This window comes from Vicugna pacos, chromosome 6 (assembly GCF_048564905.1).
Source record: "Vicugna pacos chromosome 6, VicPac4, whole genome shotgun sequence".
Lineage (NCBI taxonomy): Eukaryota > Metazoa > Chordata > Mammalia > Artiodactyla > Camelidae > Vicugna > Vicugna pacos.
Window position 1 is genome coordinate 5,365,277 of NC_132992.1, and position 15,487 is coordinate 5,380,763.

General features: G+C 37.7%; 1 protein-coding gene across 9 annotated transcripts in view; it reads left to right on the forward strand.

Moving 5' to 3' along the window:
- Positions 1-745: 745 nt before the first annotated feature.
- Positions 746-15,487, forward strand: part of HERC1 (HECT and RLD domain containing E3 ubiquitin protein ligase family member 1) — a 175,920-nt gene continuing 161,178 nt past the window's right edge. For 7 of the 9 annotated variants that reach the window (XM_072962271.1, XM_031679494.2, XM_072962274.1 and 4 more), the window contains exon 1: positions 746-878. The gene's annotated coding sequence lies outside the window, so the exon portion shown is untranslated. The remainder of the gene's footprint in view (positions 879-15,487) is intronic. The other 2 variants (XM_031679502.2, XM_072962272.1) reach the window with 2 other exon arrangements.

Consider the following 15,487-nt stretch of genomic DNA (forward strand, 5'->3'; position numbering starts at 1 on the left):
TAAGCCAGTTAGGGTTCCTGCACTCACGGGACTTCATTGTAGAGGTCGAGGTCAAGACCAAGGATGTAAGTCATCCAAAGGACGACTTACCTCCGTGTTCCTCAGCTGAAGAGGAGTTGCAGGCCCCAGCATATGCAGGGTTTTGGCAGTCCTGCAGGGCAAATACGTGAATAAGACAGAAGTCAGTCTAGTGAGACGGTTTCATGTGATCGAACTTGACCTGCCAGAAGTCCAGGGCCGGGTGTTGCGGACGATAAAGAGCGCAGAGCGCGTGGCGCGCGTCCGAGATAAAGAGGTGTGGCCGCCTGGCCCCTGCAGCCAGCTTCTCCGTGCGTCGCTTCGTCGCGCGGCACCAGGACGCCGGGAGGTGGGGTCTTCCACGCCCACCACGAGGGAAACGGGGCGCGCTGCCCAGCCCCCGACTCCTCACAGCCCTTTGTGAAACGCCCTCAATTGTGCCTCAGACGGAGTCCGATCCCCGTGGACGGATGGGGCTGTTCGGACTCGGCGAGGGCTGGAATGCGAGCGCTGTGCAGTGGCGGGGTGTCTCTAGAAACTAGGCTCCCCACCCTCTTCAATAAATCCCCGTCCCTTTTCCTGTCCTCCGGCAACCTCAACCCAGTGCTCCTCCCCCAGCCCCACAGGCCTCCCGCGCAGCGCCTGGGGGGGCGGGGCGAGGACTTCAGACTGCGCGAGAGTTCCACCCAAATCCCGCGAGACTCGCCTGCCGCGGCTGCCGCCGCCTCTTACGTCTTTTCCTTTGACAAGTCGCCGCTGCTGCAGCAAAAATAAAGGACGCGGCCACCGCAGCCGCTGCCGAGCCGGGTTCGGGTCGCTGGAGCCGCGCCCCACCCCCGCCAGCTCTGGAGCCGCGTATGGTAACGCCTCCTCTTCTGTCCTCCTGGCCGACTGTGCGTGCGCCCCGCCGGCCGGGCAAGGCCGGCCGTGGCCGTTCCGGGGCTGCCTCGGAGCGGGGCCGCCGGGGTCCCGGGTGGGCGGCAGGCGAGGCCTGAGGAAATCCTCCCGGCGCCGTGCGGCTCTCTGGCCCCAGAGGCCTCTCGCCGCCTGGGCGCGTACGGAGGAGCCGCGGTAGAAGCGGTGCCGCTCGCCCGAGAGGGCGAATGGACCCGCCCCTCCAGCGGCTTGCTGTACCTGTCCCTCGACCCTAGGGGGTCGCGTCTGTGACCTTCTCCCCCACCCCTTTATCCGCTAACGAGAGCCCCGCCGCCGGCCAGGGCCCGGACTGGGGGGTGGGGTGGCCGTCCGACTGGTTCAGGATCTGAGGAGAGTCGCGACCTCGGTGCCCCCGTCCCCAGCCGCCTTTTGAGGGATGGAGGTTGGGACGGCTTGTCTTTCCTCTTTCCTCTGCTTTTGGGTGGGGGCAGCTCATCATCTGGTAAACCTTTCTCCAAATCTTCAGCCTTTATAAAATGACAATTTTTAAAGCTTCTGCTACCAGGAGGGGAGACGAGCTGCATTGTTTAGTCTCTGGGGTGAGATGAGGAGGATGATGACAGGAGCTGTCCCGAGGAACATGGTGAAACCTTTTTTTGTGATGGGTGGCAGGTTCCTTGGAGACACGAGGAGGACCGGAGCTGGTACCATCTCTCCCAGGAGGTTATGTAAAAGACATGATGTGTATCCTCGAGAGCTATGAAACACAGGGTCAGAATTTGCCTCAGTTTAAAAATAATGTCTTTAATACTGTATAAAATATGGCTACTCAGAATAATAGGAATACCAAATTTGAACAAATCTATCCTTGTAATTCCATTTCCAGAGGTAGCATTTCATGGTTAACATTTTGGTGTAATTCCTAACAGACATTTAATATTTTCAAATAGTATTTGGCTCATCCTTGATTGAGACTTGCAAAATGATTTGTTTTATTTGAGTCACTTTGGCCTGCTTGATTAAAATTGGTTACTTGTTCATTATCACTGGCCGTAGACTGTCATCACTGTTTCTTTCATTGGGACCTCTTCCAAAAGGATTGTTAGCTAAATGGTTTTAAAAAATATAACATTAAAAATTATAATCTTCTTGGATATAGTACATATGTATTTTTACAATTCTGCCTCTGGTGGGTACTGAAAAGAAGTAGTGTTTGTGGAAAGCAAATAAACTATGATTATTCATGGTGGGAAGAAACCTGTTTATCTCAAGGTTTTGTAACATTGATTTCCGTTAGTTATTTTTAGACTAAAATCATGTGACATTATTTTATAGTGCTTTCTTTATTTAAAAATATTTTGTATATGTATATTTTTATTGAAGTATATAGTCAGTTTACAGTGTGTCAGTTTCTGGCGTACGGCACAATGCTTCAGTCATACATGAACATTCATAGTGCTTTCTGATTGAGATAGGATGTGCCTTTGATTATGTAGGTTTCTTTTCTGTTTTTGGCTTGAGGGTGGGGGAGTGGGGAGGTAATTAGGTCTGTCTAATTATTTTTTTAATGGAGGTACTGGAGATTGAACCCAGCTAAGCATGCACTCTACCACTTGAACTATACCCACCCCCATGATTATGTACATTTCTATACTGTGTGTTTATACAAGTAAAATTGAGTGTCCTAGGTGCCTGTATGCATATATGTACATATATATATATATGCATGTGTAGTAAGCATCTATTACACATTCATAAATCTTGGAAGTGAGTTGAAATGTATTGTTATATTATTTGAGAAAAGAAAGCATTAGGTAGGGCAAAAAATAGTCTTGTAATATTTCTCCCAAATCACATGACAGGATTAGATGGCAGAATGAGACACCTGGGGAGGCTGGAAATGTGGAGGCTTTTAAAAATAGGATAGATTGTCATCTGTCTGAGGTTGTCATTGGAATGGATCAAATGGCCTATTAAGGCCTCTCGTAATTCTAAACTTTTATGAATTTTGCTTTCCCTAAGGTTCTTATCACTTTGCTTCTTAAATTTCTAGTCATGCTGTTTGCATGTGACACTTACCCATTCTTTTGCTGGTCATGTATTCCACTCCCAGTGCAGGCATCCTGGTGGTGCATGGAGGAGAAAGCATATGTAAATGTGTCTCTTAATCTGTTTATTAATATAAACATCTGAAAATCCCACTTGATTAAAGGAATTTTGAAAGACTTGTTGGTTAGGCAGGGTTGGTTAGCAGAGAATACAGATGATAAATATAATACATTTCTAATGTACCAAGCATTCCCGCCCCCTAAAGACTAAATTACTCCACAGGACTGGATACATTGAACAGCTGATTTTTTTAAATTCAGATCTTTAGAACTTAAAATACTAGAATGATGACTTTGTGGTTTTGGGTGTGGAGAGAAGTTTGTATTACAATAAAAGCAAAGTGACTTGTGAAAAAACCTTGAATTTTATGGTTGGACAACTGTGTAATAATAAATAACAAACTTACTACAATTTATTGATAATTTTTTATGGACATAAAACTTCAGCTTAACAGATGAAATGTGTTGTTACGGACACATGCCACAGATTTTCACTGTATTGAAAATATAAAAAAATTGGTCCTCTAAAATTTGCGAAGATTGTAAAGTCACAACAGCCAGCAAATTTTTTTTCAACTGAAAGATGTATAAAGTATAAAAAACATAGACAATTTACTTTTTAGATGCCAGATCTGGCTTTTATGATTTTAGTTTGTTCTGCTCTCACTTACTGGGCTCTTTAAATTGATGGGAATATCAAACTCCAAATGAGATCCCTGAGCAAGGAAATATGACAGTTGCATAAAATGATCAATTGATGGATTTTATTTATTTTTAACCTTATTTTGAAATAATGTTAGACTTACAGCAGTGTTGCTAAGATAGTGCAGAGAGTTCCTATGTACCCTTCACATAGCATCCTCTATGTTGACGGCTTACACATCTATAGTACAATGATCAGAACCAGGAAATTCTCATTGGTAAAATATTATTAACTAAACTACAGACTTTATTGGAATATCATTAGTTCTTCTCCAGTGTATTTTTTTTTCTATTCCAGAATCTAATCCAGGATCCCACATTGCATTTAGTTGTCTTATCTTCCTAGTCTCACCTTCTCCAGTCTGTGACAGTACCTCAGTTTTTCCTTATCGTTGATGACCTTGACACTTTTGATGAGTACTAGTTATTTTGTATAATTTTTCCCATTTTGTGTTTGTCTCATGTTTTTCTCATGATTAGATCGAAGTTATATATACTTGCAATGAAACTACAAAATGATGTACATGGTGTTGATATGTCTCATTGCTAGTGATATTTCAACCTTGATTGCGTTATTAAGGTAAACTCTGCTGTATTCTCCACTATAAAGTTACTATTCTTCTTTTTGTAATTGAGAGATACTTTGAGACAATGCAGATATACTGTTTCTTCTCAAACTTTCTCCCACTGATTTTAGCAACTGTTGGTGGATCTTGTCTGCAACAGTTATTACTATGGTGTTTGCCTACTGGTGATTTTGTATTTCCCTCATTCCTTTTACATTTATTATTGGAATTCTTCTGTAAGAAGGAGATGTCCCTTCGTCATTTATTTCTTAAATTATTTATAAGTCTGATTTGATAGGTATTTATTTTATTCTACAGATTATAATCAAATACTATCATTATTTTGTTGCTCAGATTCTTCCAGTTTTTGCCATTAGCAGCCCTTTCAGTTTGGCCTCCACCCTTTGTGGAGTACTTCTTTGTATTCTGGCATCGCAGGCTATATTCCATGCGCAACTTGTATTTTTCCTTGTACCTGTCCTGGAATCAACCAGTTCTTTAAGAAGATTTGGTTCCTTTTACTGGAGAATAGAATTTAAGTCAAGATCTGGATGCTAGATGTGCTCACTGGGGTGTCATTGCTCCTGGCCCTCACAGGACAGAGCATGCAAGCGAACACACTCACATATCCATATACACATCTCTGTATTTGTCTGTCTATATTAAAAACCGTATTTAAATTCATATTGATGTCTTCTATTCCAGTCCAGCACCACAAGCTTCATTTCAACCTTTTCTTATTTGTAACTTATTTTTTCCTGACAGTGAGAAACTTGGCTCTCATTCATTATCCATAGTATACTATTTCATTTTAGAATGCACATCAAGTAGTCCCCAGTTGCTAAGTCTTACGAAAAACATATTTACCAATTAGAGTGTAGTATTTGTATACAGTTTTTTTCTTATTTTCTTTAGCCTTATAGTATCTAGTCAACATACTGCTTTTCAAAGTTAGTTTTTCTTCCTCACTTCCTTTAGTGTGGTTGTATTATTCATCTGTAATTTAGTTAGGTTCTTTTCTTACTCTTTTTTTTGGGGGGGGGGTGTAGGTAATTAGGTTTATTTGTTTGTTTAATGGAGGTACTGAGGATTGAACCCAGGACCTCCGGCATGCCAAGCATGTATTCTATCACTGAGCTAAACCTTTCCTTGCCTTTTCTTACTCTTTATAATGTTTTGGGTTTCCCCAGTTCTGGCTGATTTTATTTTGGTATATGAAACATTACTATTATTAAACATTCCATTAAAAGATACACTCAGAGACGAATACTCCTTATTCCTCCTGCCCCATTCCCATTACCCTTCCTCCTCCCCTTCCCCACTTGTTTTCCATGCCCAGGTAACCAGCTTCTTTAGTTTCTGGTTTATCCTTCCATTATCTTTTTTGCACAAATGAATAGATTATGTGTGCTTTTTATGTATTTTTTTTAATATTCCTTTTTTTGTCCTATACACCTTTTGTTTATTGAGATAGAATTCACATACCACAAAGCTCACCCTTTTGAAGTGTATAAATCATTGTTCTTTTTTTGGCGGGGGAGGTAATTAGGTTTCTTTATGTATTTTTAAATTAATTATTTTATTTATTTTATTTTTTAGTGGAAGTACTGGGGATTGAACCCAGGACCTTGTTCATTCTAAGCACTCACTCTACTGCTGAGCTATACCCTCCCCCTAAATCATTTTTTAGTTTATTTGTAAGGTTGTGCAGCCATCACCACTACCTAATTTTCGAACATTTTCATTATCCGGAAAAGAAATCTTGTATCCATTAGCAGTCACTTCCTAGTCCCACTTCCCCAGTCACTAGTAACCACTGATCGATTTTCTGTTTCTATGAATTTGTCTATTCTGGCCATTTCATATAAATGGAATCATAAAATATGTGGACTTTTGTGCCTGGCTTCTTTCACTTAACATAATGTTTTCAAGGTTCATCTGTGCTGTAGGATGTATTAATACTTCGTTCCTTTTTATGGCTGAATGATATTCCATTGTACGAATATACTGTATTTTGTTCATCCATGCATCAATGAATAGACATTTGGTTTTCCATTTTTTGGCTATTATGAACAATACTGCTATGTACATTAATATACAAATTTTTATGTGGGCGTATATTTTCAGTTCCCTTGGGTATATACCTAGGAGTGGAATTACTGGGTCATATGATAACTGTTTTAGGAACTGCCAAACTGTTTTCTCCTTCCCTTCTTTCTTATATGAAGAGTGGCATGTTATAGATATTCTTTTGCACTTTATTTTTTCATGTAGTAGTAACTCTTGGAAATCATTCCAAATCAGTGCATTCTTTTGAAGATATCATCTTCTGATATTTTCCATTTTTAACAGCTGTATAATATTCTACTGTATATATGTATCCTAAGTTATTTAACTATTCTTCTATGTATGGACATTTAGGTGGTTTTCTGTATTTAGCAGTTATAAACAATGTTGCAGTAAATGACCTATGCATATTCATTTTTATACTGTAAGAGGTGTATCTTCATGTTAGATTCCTATAAGTGGGATTGCTGAGTCAAAATTATGTGCATACGTATTTTTATTACATACTGCCACATTTTCCTCCAGAAGTGTTGTACTACTTTGCGTTCCCACTAGTAATGTGTGAGATCACCTGTTTTCATCACAGCCTCACCAAAAGAATGAGTTGTTGTGCTTTTTATTTTTATTTTTTGGCCAGAGAAGACTGATTTTTAAAAATATCCTACAGTCATTTCAATGACCGGAACCGATTGTGGAAAGGCCTTAATGCCTACCATTAGCAGGTTATTATAGCTTGAAAGTGAAATATATTGTCCAGTAATATTGCACTGATACATAGAGGTTATTATGTGCAGGTGAAATAAACTAGAATGCCATTTCTGGTCTAGCCAGGATCGCTCATTTGAAACTTTCTGCATTTAATGAAGTTGCTGCATGGATTCGTTGTATCTGTGCTCTGAAATACTTGTGGAGTTTAACAAAGGATAACTGAAATTGTAAGGAGAATATTTTTTCCCTCTAGAGTATGTATGAGATAGTAGTTTTTGGTTCATGTTGTGTGCTAGTTATTTTGAACTGTACATGCAGTATATTGACACCATAGTATGGTAGTTATTTGACCAGTAATGACTGTATCTGGAACCTGTTATATTTTCATAAGAAACAAGGCCAATCTTAAGGAAGACAAGTTTAAAGTTCTAGATTAGAAGAATCCCATCAGATTTTAGTGGTGCTAAGAAATTAAGACAACATGAAAAGCACCCACACTTTACAAGGTGACAAGTTCTACGAGACTGGAAATTTAGGTTCTTTTCCCCAAAAAGATATCGTTCCAGGTGCCTGGAACACGTTAATGAGAAAAAAAAAAAGATTCTTGTCTTGGAGGAGCTTACATTCTAGTGGTTTTCTGATGAACTGATGTTCTCAGGAAAACATCCTGAGTGCTTATTGTAAGTGGAACCAATAAGGTCTAGTGTAGTCTTGTCACCTTTGGTGCTATAACAACCTCAAATAACACTTGATTTTACTAGTTACAAAGAGAAGGCCATGAAAAGTCACAGGATGGTAGCTTGGTTGTTCACCAGTCTTTTTTCCTCTTATTTTAAATGATTCGTACTACTAATAGTAGTAGTAGTTGTAATGGAATAATAATAATAGGATAATAGTCGTATAGTATAGGTTTTTCCTCAACTGGGATTTTATGAGAGGACTAAACCCTAATGTTCTAGGACATTTGAGCATTAATTGTAAGTGAAGAATTAACTTCTCTCCAGTGCATCTAGAATGGCAGTGGTTATGTGCTGTCCTTGGGAGAACTGAGAAAAGATTCACTCCAGTGTTCACTTCAGGTTCTATGATTCAGATGATGAAAGAAACCCAGTTGAGAAAGGTCATGGTCATTATAGTTAATTAGCTCTGTTTTGTTTGTTTTCTAACTTACTACCACTTATTAGCAGAATGATGTTGGATAAGTTTTAATCTCTTAGCATGTTTCCTAATGTATAAAATGGAAATAATAATAGTTGTTACCTCACAGGACTCAGGTGAGGATTAAACAAAAAAGTTTTTCCTATCTATGTGTATCCATTTTGGTGGCTTTAAAAACTATCTATATGTTGATTGACTTCCGTATTTATATCTTCAGCTCAGACCCCTTCCCTGAGGTAGTGTCATAGTTCATCTGTTTATTCCACATCTCACTTGGCTCTGTAAAAGGCATCTCAAGGTACATTTGCACAACATAGAAGTTGTGAGTCTTATCCTCACCATTTCCTCCGAATGTGCTCTTAGCAAAAATGGCAGGACCATTTAACTAGTCACTCAGACCAAAAGCCTAGGTGTCAACTGTGATTCTTCTCTTTTCTTTGTACCCTAAAACCAGCCTATCAGCAAATCTTCTTGGCTCCATCTTTTGAATATATTTCTAATCTGATCAGATATCGTTATCTCTACCTTCTTTTTCTGGTCTAAACCACCATCATTTCCTGGTTAGATAATTACAGTAGTCTCTTAATTGTTTTCCCTGCTTTCTCACTTGACCTCCTACAGTCTTTTCTTCATTTCATAGTTAGAATTATCTTTCTAACTGTTAATCAGATAGGCTACTCCTCTGTTTAATATGTTCAGTGACTTCCTTTTACAATGAAAATAATAGCCAGATTCCTAGCCATGGCCTGAAAGGTCCTCCACCATGTGGTGCGTCCCTGCCTACCTCCTCTGTTCACTCCACTCTGCTACACTGAACTTTCCTATATTCTTTGATAATCCCAGGTACATTCCCAGGGCTTGATAACTGTTCTTGCTCTGCTCTTCCCTCAGGTTTTCGCACTGCTTGCTCCTTCACATCATTCAGGTGTCTGCTTACAAAGGGATTCTCAGAGTCTACTCCTTTAGAGAGATTGTCAATGATCACACTATAGAAAGTAGAGATCACCTTGCCCCTACTCTCCTTGTCTCTCTTGCTTTATTTTTTATAGTATACTTTCTGAAATTTAATGACTTCTCTACTTGTTTATTACTTGTCTTCCTCACTAGAATGTAAACTCCATGAGAGCAGGAACTGTATATGTCCTGTTCATTTCAGTGCCTAGAAGAGTCTGGCACATAGTAAGGCAGGGATGCAACTCTAGAAAGTTGTCTGTGGAATAAAATTATTTCTGAATTAAATTATGTGATTCTGCCTTTTTAAGATTTTAAGCCAAAGGAGAACTATTAAGTCAGTTAACAATGCTGTGAATTTTTTTGCATTGGATACTCAAATGTGAAATGTTAAGTTTTAGAATTTGTAACATGATTAAGAGCATATAATTGTGCCAAGAATATGCTAAGTAATATGTAAAAAATTAGCTTGAAGTTTAGCTCTTGTGTTTGTTGCAGTGTTTAACATTCTTTGTCCTCTAATTATAATGTTAGTGATGTTAATGTAATAGTAATATTTGCTTTTGCTCTGACAGGGTATTTTTCCTCACTCTAAACTCTTGGTTTAAAGTCTCTTGTTGGGGAGAGTATAGCTCAGTGGTAGAGTGTGTACTTAGCATGCACAGAGTGCTGGGTTTAATCCCTAGTACCTCTATAAACCAACAAACAAACTTAATCCCCCCCCATAAATTGTAAAGAATCTAAAAAAAAAGTAAGGTTTCTCTTGATCTTGATTTTTGGGAGGGGTACATCATTGTCCAAGGTTTTTTTTTTTTTTTCCTTAACTTAATACAGTAGCATTTGTAGAACTCCTTTTAAATTTCGCCCTTTTAGAGACCTTTCCTGTTAGTCACTATACAATAAAACTGTTTGGTAATGGGAATTTTTACGTGATACAATTTAAATAAGCAGCTTTGTTAACTCATAGCATTAGGAATCTAGGATAACCTAATCTAAAACTAGGACTATTATATTATCTATGTGTTAAGTTTAAAAGCATGTGGAGGCCAGTATCTTTTATATAAGATATAATTGAATTTTCTTATACAGCTAAGCATCCAGTGATGTATAATGAAATTTTGTCAGTAATATGGTCATAGTTTCTGATTTTTCAAAATTACTCATTCTTTTGAAAAGAGAATGATGAAGAGATTTATGTAATTTAGTGGAGGTGGTATGGACCGATGCACATATAAAGGAATGATACTGGGTAGCACTTATTGAACATTTATTGTGCACCAGGCACTGTTATAAGAACTTTAAAAATCTAGCTGAACTACTTATTATTTAAACCATGTTTAATTTAACCTGTTTATTTTGAAGATAGGAAACTGAAGCACGGAAAGGTTAAGTAACTTGCCCAAGATCACCTAGCTAGAAAGTGGTGGAGCCTGGATTAGAGTTCAGAAACAAAGGCAGGCGTTGGTAGAAATTGTAGTGGGCAGAGCATGGAAACGGCTCACCTTGTTGTGATGGTTTTGGCCGATCTAAAATCTCATCCAAATAACGTCGTTTGGGCAGGACCATTCTACATAGGTGTTCAGCAACTCCTGTTGACAGTGAAACAGAATTTTAGGTGTCACATGTTGCTTTGACTTCTTAAAGAATGCTTCTGATTCTGTTCTGCCAAAGAAGGGTAATAGATGTTAGAAGAGAGCAACAATTAGAATAAGGATTGAACTATGCTATATAAAGGTGCATATTAGTGCATCTTTATGCCCTGAAATAAGTTTTTCTTTGTAGACTTTGAAACACAAAGATATTAGAGAGCAGGTTTATCCTGCAAACAGTCTAGAGTGCAAACAAGTAGTGAAATAATAATGACTTACATTTGGATGTAGCTTTTCAGTTTTCAAAGGAGTTTGGTAAACATTTTCTCAGTTGATCTTCATAACACCTCTGTGAGAGAGGCAGGGTAGATAGTTTCCATTTGATAAACTTCCACAGAGGAGAGAGAACTGCTTAAGGACATATCCCTGAATAACCTCTAGTTGCTAGACCCTCTATTATGAAAGATTACTCGTAAAGAAAGTTGCTGTTCCTCTGCAAAACTGCCACAGTGTGAGTGGTGGGCTTCTGCACTGTATGGTATTGTGGGCTTGATCTCTTAAATTAGTGACTGGAAAGTTGCTTAATCTGGAAGCAGAAGACACTTGGCATGATGAATGGGCAAAATGGCCTATTATAATTGGCGTGTTCTTAGTGTTTGTGATACTGAAAAATTTTAAGAAATATAATTTAGATTAAAACTGTAATTCTGATAGCAACACTGTTGTAATCTTTTTAAAACCAGTCTTTTTCATTAAAGCCTTCTACCAGTTAGGCTGTAGCAATATTGATCCTGTTTTGATTGTGTTTTAGATTAGCATAGGGGTAGGCCACTTTGCTTTTTTGAAGTCAGAAGAAAGAAAGTTTGGTAGCTTCTGAAAGGCTCATGCAATGTAACAGTAGTGTAATGCTGATAAAAGTTTAGTTGTCCCCTGTTTCCTCTGTTCATTTTGAAGATACTTTGAATTGCTTTGGTTAATTTAAATTGATCTGAGATATATATATTTTTAGCACCTTTATTGTGGTATGATTCCTGTACAGTAAACTACACATATTTCATATGTACAATTTGATGAAATTTTAAAAAATTCAAGTATAGTCAATTATAACATGTCAATTTCTGGTGTACAGCATAATGTCCCAATCATGCATATATATGTGTGTGTATATATATGTGTGTGTATATATATGTGTGTGTATATATATGTGTGTATTCCTTTTCATATTTGTTTTCATTGAAGGTTACTACAAGATTTTGAATATAGTTCTCTGTGCTGTACAGAAGAAATTTGTTTTTTATCTATTTTTATATATAGTGGTTAACATTTGCAAATCTCAAGCTCCCAAATTTATTCCTTCCTACCCACTTCCCCTCTGTAGCCATAAGATTGTTTACTATGTCTGCAAGTCTGTTTCTGTTTTGTAGATGAGTTCATTAGTATCCTGTTTTTTCTTTTTTCTTTTTTTTTTAAAGATTCCATGTATGAGTAATATCATGGTATTTTTCTTTCTCTTTCTGGCTTATTTCACTTAGGATGATGATCTCTAGGTCCATCCATGTTGCTGCAAATGGCATTATTTTATTCTTTCTTATCGCTGAGTTGTATTCCATTGTATAAATATATCACAACTTCTTTATCCAATCATCTGTCAATGGACATTTAGGTTGCTTCCATGTCTTGGCTTTGTATATAGTGCTGCTATGAACTTTGGGGTGCATGTATGTTTTTGAATTAGAGTTCCCTCTGGATATATGTCCAGGACTGGGACTGCTGGCTTATACGGTAAGTCTATTTTTAGTTTTTTAAGAAATCTCTATGCTGTTTTCCATAATAGCTGCACCAAAATACATTACCACCAGCAGTGTAGGAGGGCTCCCTTTTCTCCACAGCCTCTCCAGCATTTGTCATTTGTGGACTTTTGAATGATGGCCATTCTGGCTGGTGTGAGGTGATTCTTAATTGTACTTTTGATTTGCATTTCATGATCACTGATAATAAGTGATTTTGAGCATTTTTTCATGTGCCAATTGATCATTTGTATTTCTTCCATTTCACTTGCTGAAGAGACTGTCTTTTCTCCACTGTGTATTCTTGCCTTCTTTGTCTAAGATTAGTTGACTGTAGGGCTGTGGGTTTATATATGGGCTCTGTATTCTGTTCCATTGATCCATATGTCTGTTTTTGTGCCAGTACCATGCTGTTTTGATTACTGTAGCTCTGTGGTATTGTCTGAAGTCTAGGAGGGTTATTCTTCCAGCTTCATTCTTTTTCTTCAGTATTGCTTTGGCAATTCTGGGTCTTTTGTGATTCCATATAAATTTTAGGATTATTCGTTCTAGTTCTGTGAAATATATCATGGGTAATTTGATAGGGATCTCATTAAATCTGTAGATTGCCTTGGGCAGTATGGCCAATTTAACAATATTGGTTCTTCCAGTCCAAGAGCATGGAATATCTTTCCATTTCTTTAAGTCATCTTTAATTTTCTTAATCAATGTTTTGTAGTTCTTCATCAATTTGGTGAATTTAGGTAGATGTATACACCAATGAAACCACCACCACAATCAAGATAGCTAATATTTCCATCACTCCCCAAGATGGTATGAGATATTAAGAGGAACTTTTCAAAACTCTTGAAGGTATGCTGTATAAGGGAATAAAGTCAAATGCAAGTTAACAGAATCACTTCAGTTTAAAGTAATTGATCATTGACAAGATGACATTGTTTTGCAAAAAAATCTGAAGAATTGCTGAATGTTTTGTATTTTTAAGTTGTATCTTTCAGTTCTTAGTGTTGTTTTCTTTTTCCATGGTGCTCTCTTGTAACTGCCTCCGTATTACCACCCCCTCCCTCTCAGTCTGCCATCTGTTGGTTTGGCTCTGTATTTCAGAGTAGAAAAGCAGGAAGGGGTTTTTGTACACAAGATAAAACTAGTCCTGTTTGGAGCTCAGTGAACTGTAGCACTTATGCAATATGTCTGATGATGATAAATTCCAGAAGTACCATGGGAGTAGAAATACAGTGATGACGCTGCAATATTATCTGTAACTTAAATAAAAATTAAAAAATAAATCATACTTAAACTGTGTATTTTTTTCATGGAAAGCCATAAATTGGCTTGATATTGTTAACAGGCTTGTTAATTATATAGAAGAGTTTAGCATGTTGCTTGTTAGTGAAATTTTTGTCAGATGGTTTCTTTTAGTCCTTTATAAACATAATTTGATCATAATAAATTCACCTATGCCTGACTGTGCATTAATCTTTTATGAGACTACATAGAGACTATTTGCAGTCGTCAGCAGGTAATTCAATTTCCAGTCAGTGTTTTTTTTAAATCTTTTTATTACAAAGTATTTTAAACATACATTAATATAAAATTAAAGGGAATAGTGTAAAGAGCTCCCGTGTACCCATCATTGAGCCTCCAGAATTATTATTGACAGTCTTATTTTCTCTATATTTCTATCTACCACTACCCATCCCTACCCTTGGACTTTTTTGAACCATATTCCAGACATATTTAATTTGTAAATTTCAAATAGTTCAGTAAGATAGAGTCACTCTCTCCTTTTATGAAATAAGCATAATACCATTATCTTACCAAAAAATTTTATAACAAGTTTTTATTTTTTTTATTTATTTTTTTTTACATTTTTTATTGATTCATAATCATTTTACAGTGTTGTGTCAAATTCCAGTGTTCAGCACAATTTTTCACTCATTCATGGACATGTACACACTCATTGTCACATTTTTTTCTCTGTGATTTATCATAACATTTTGTGTATATTTCCCTGTGCTATTCAGTGTAATCTTGTTTATCTATTCAACAATTTTGAAATCCCAGTCTATCCCTTCCCACCCTGTACCCCCCTGGTAACCACAAGTCTGTATTCTCTGCCCATGAGTCTGTTTCTGTCCTGTATTTATGCTTTGTTTTTGTTTGTTTGTTTGTTTTTGTTTTTGTTTTTTAGATTCCACATATGAGCAATCTCATATGGTATTTTTCTTTCTCTTTCTGGCTTACTTCACTTAGAATGACATTCTCTAGGATCATCCATGTTGCTGCAAATGGCATTATGTTGTCGGTTTTTATGGCTGAGTAGTATTCCATTGTATAAATATACCACATCTTCTTTATCCAGTCACCTGTTGATGGACATTTAGGCTGTTTCCATGTTTTGGCTATTGTAAATAGTGCTGCTATGAACATTGGGGTGCAGGTGTCATCCTGAAGTAGATTTCCTTCTGGGTACAAGCCCAGGAGTGGGATTCCTGGGTCATATGGTAAGTCTATTCCTAGTCTTTTGAGGAATCTCCACACTGTTTTCCATAGTGGCTGCACCAAACTGCATTCCCACCAGCAGTGTAGGAGGGTTCCCCTTTCTCCACAGCCTCTCCAGCATTTGTCATTTGTGGATTTTTGAATGACGGCCATTCTGACTGGTGTGAGGTGATACCTCCTTGTAGTTTTGATTTGCATTTCTCTGATAATTAGTGATATTGAACATTTTTTCATGTGCTTTTTGATCATTTGTATGTCTTCCTTGGAGAATTGCTTGTTTAGGTCTTCTTCCCATTTTTGGATTGGGTTGTTTATTTTTTTCTTATTGAGTTGTATAAGCTGCTTATATATTTTGGAGATCAAGCCTTTGTCGGTTTCACTTGCAAAAATTTTCTCCCATTCCGTAGGTTTTCTTCTTGTTTTACTTCTGGTTTCCTTTGCTGTGCAGAAGCTTG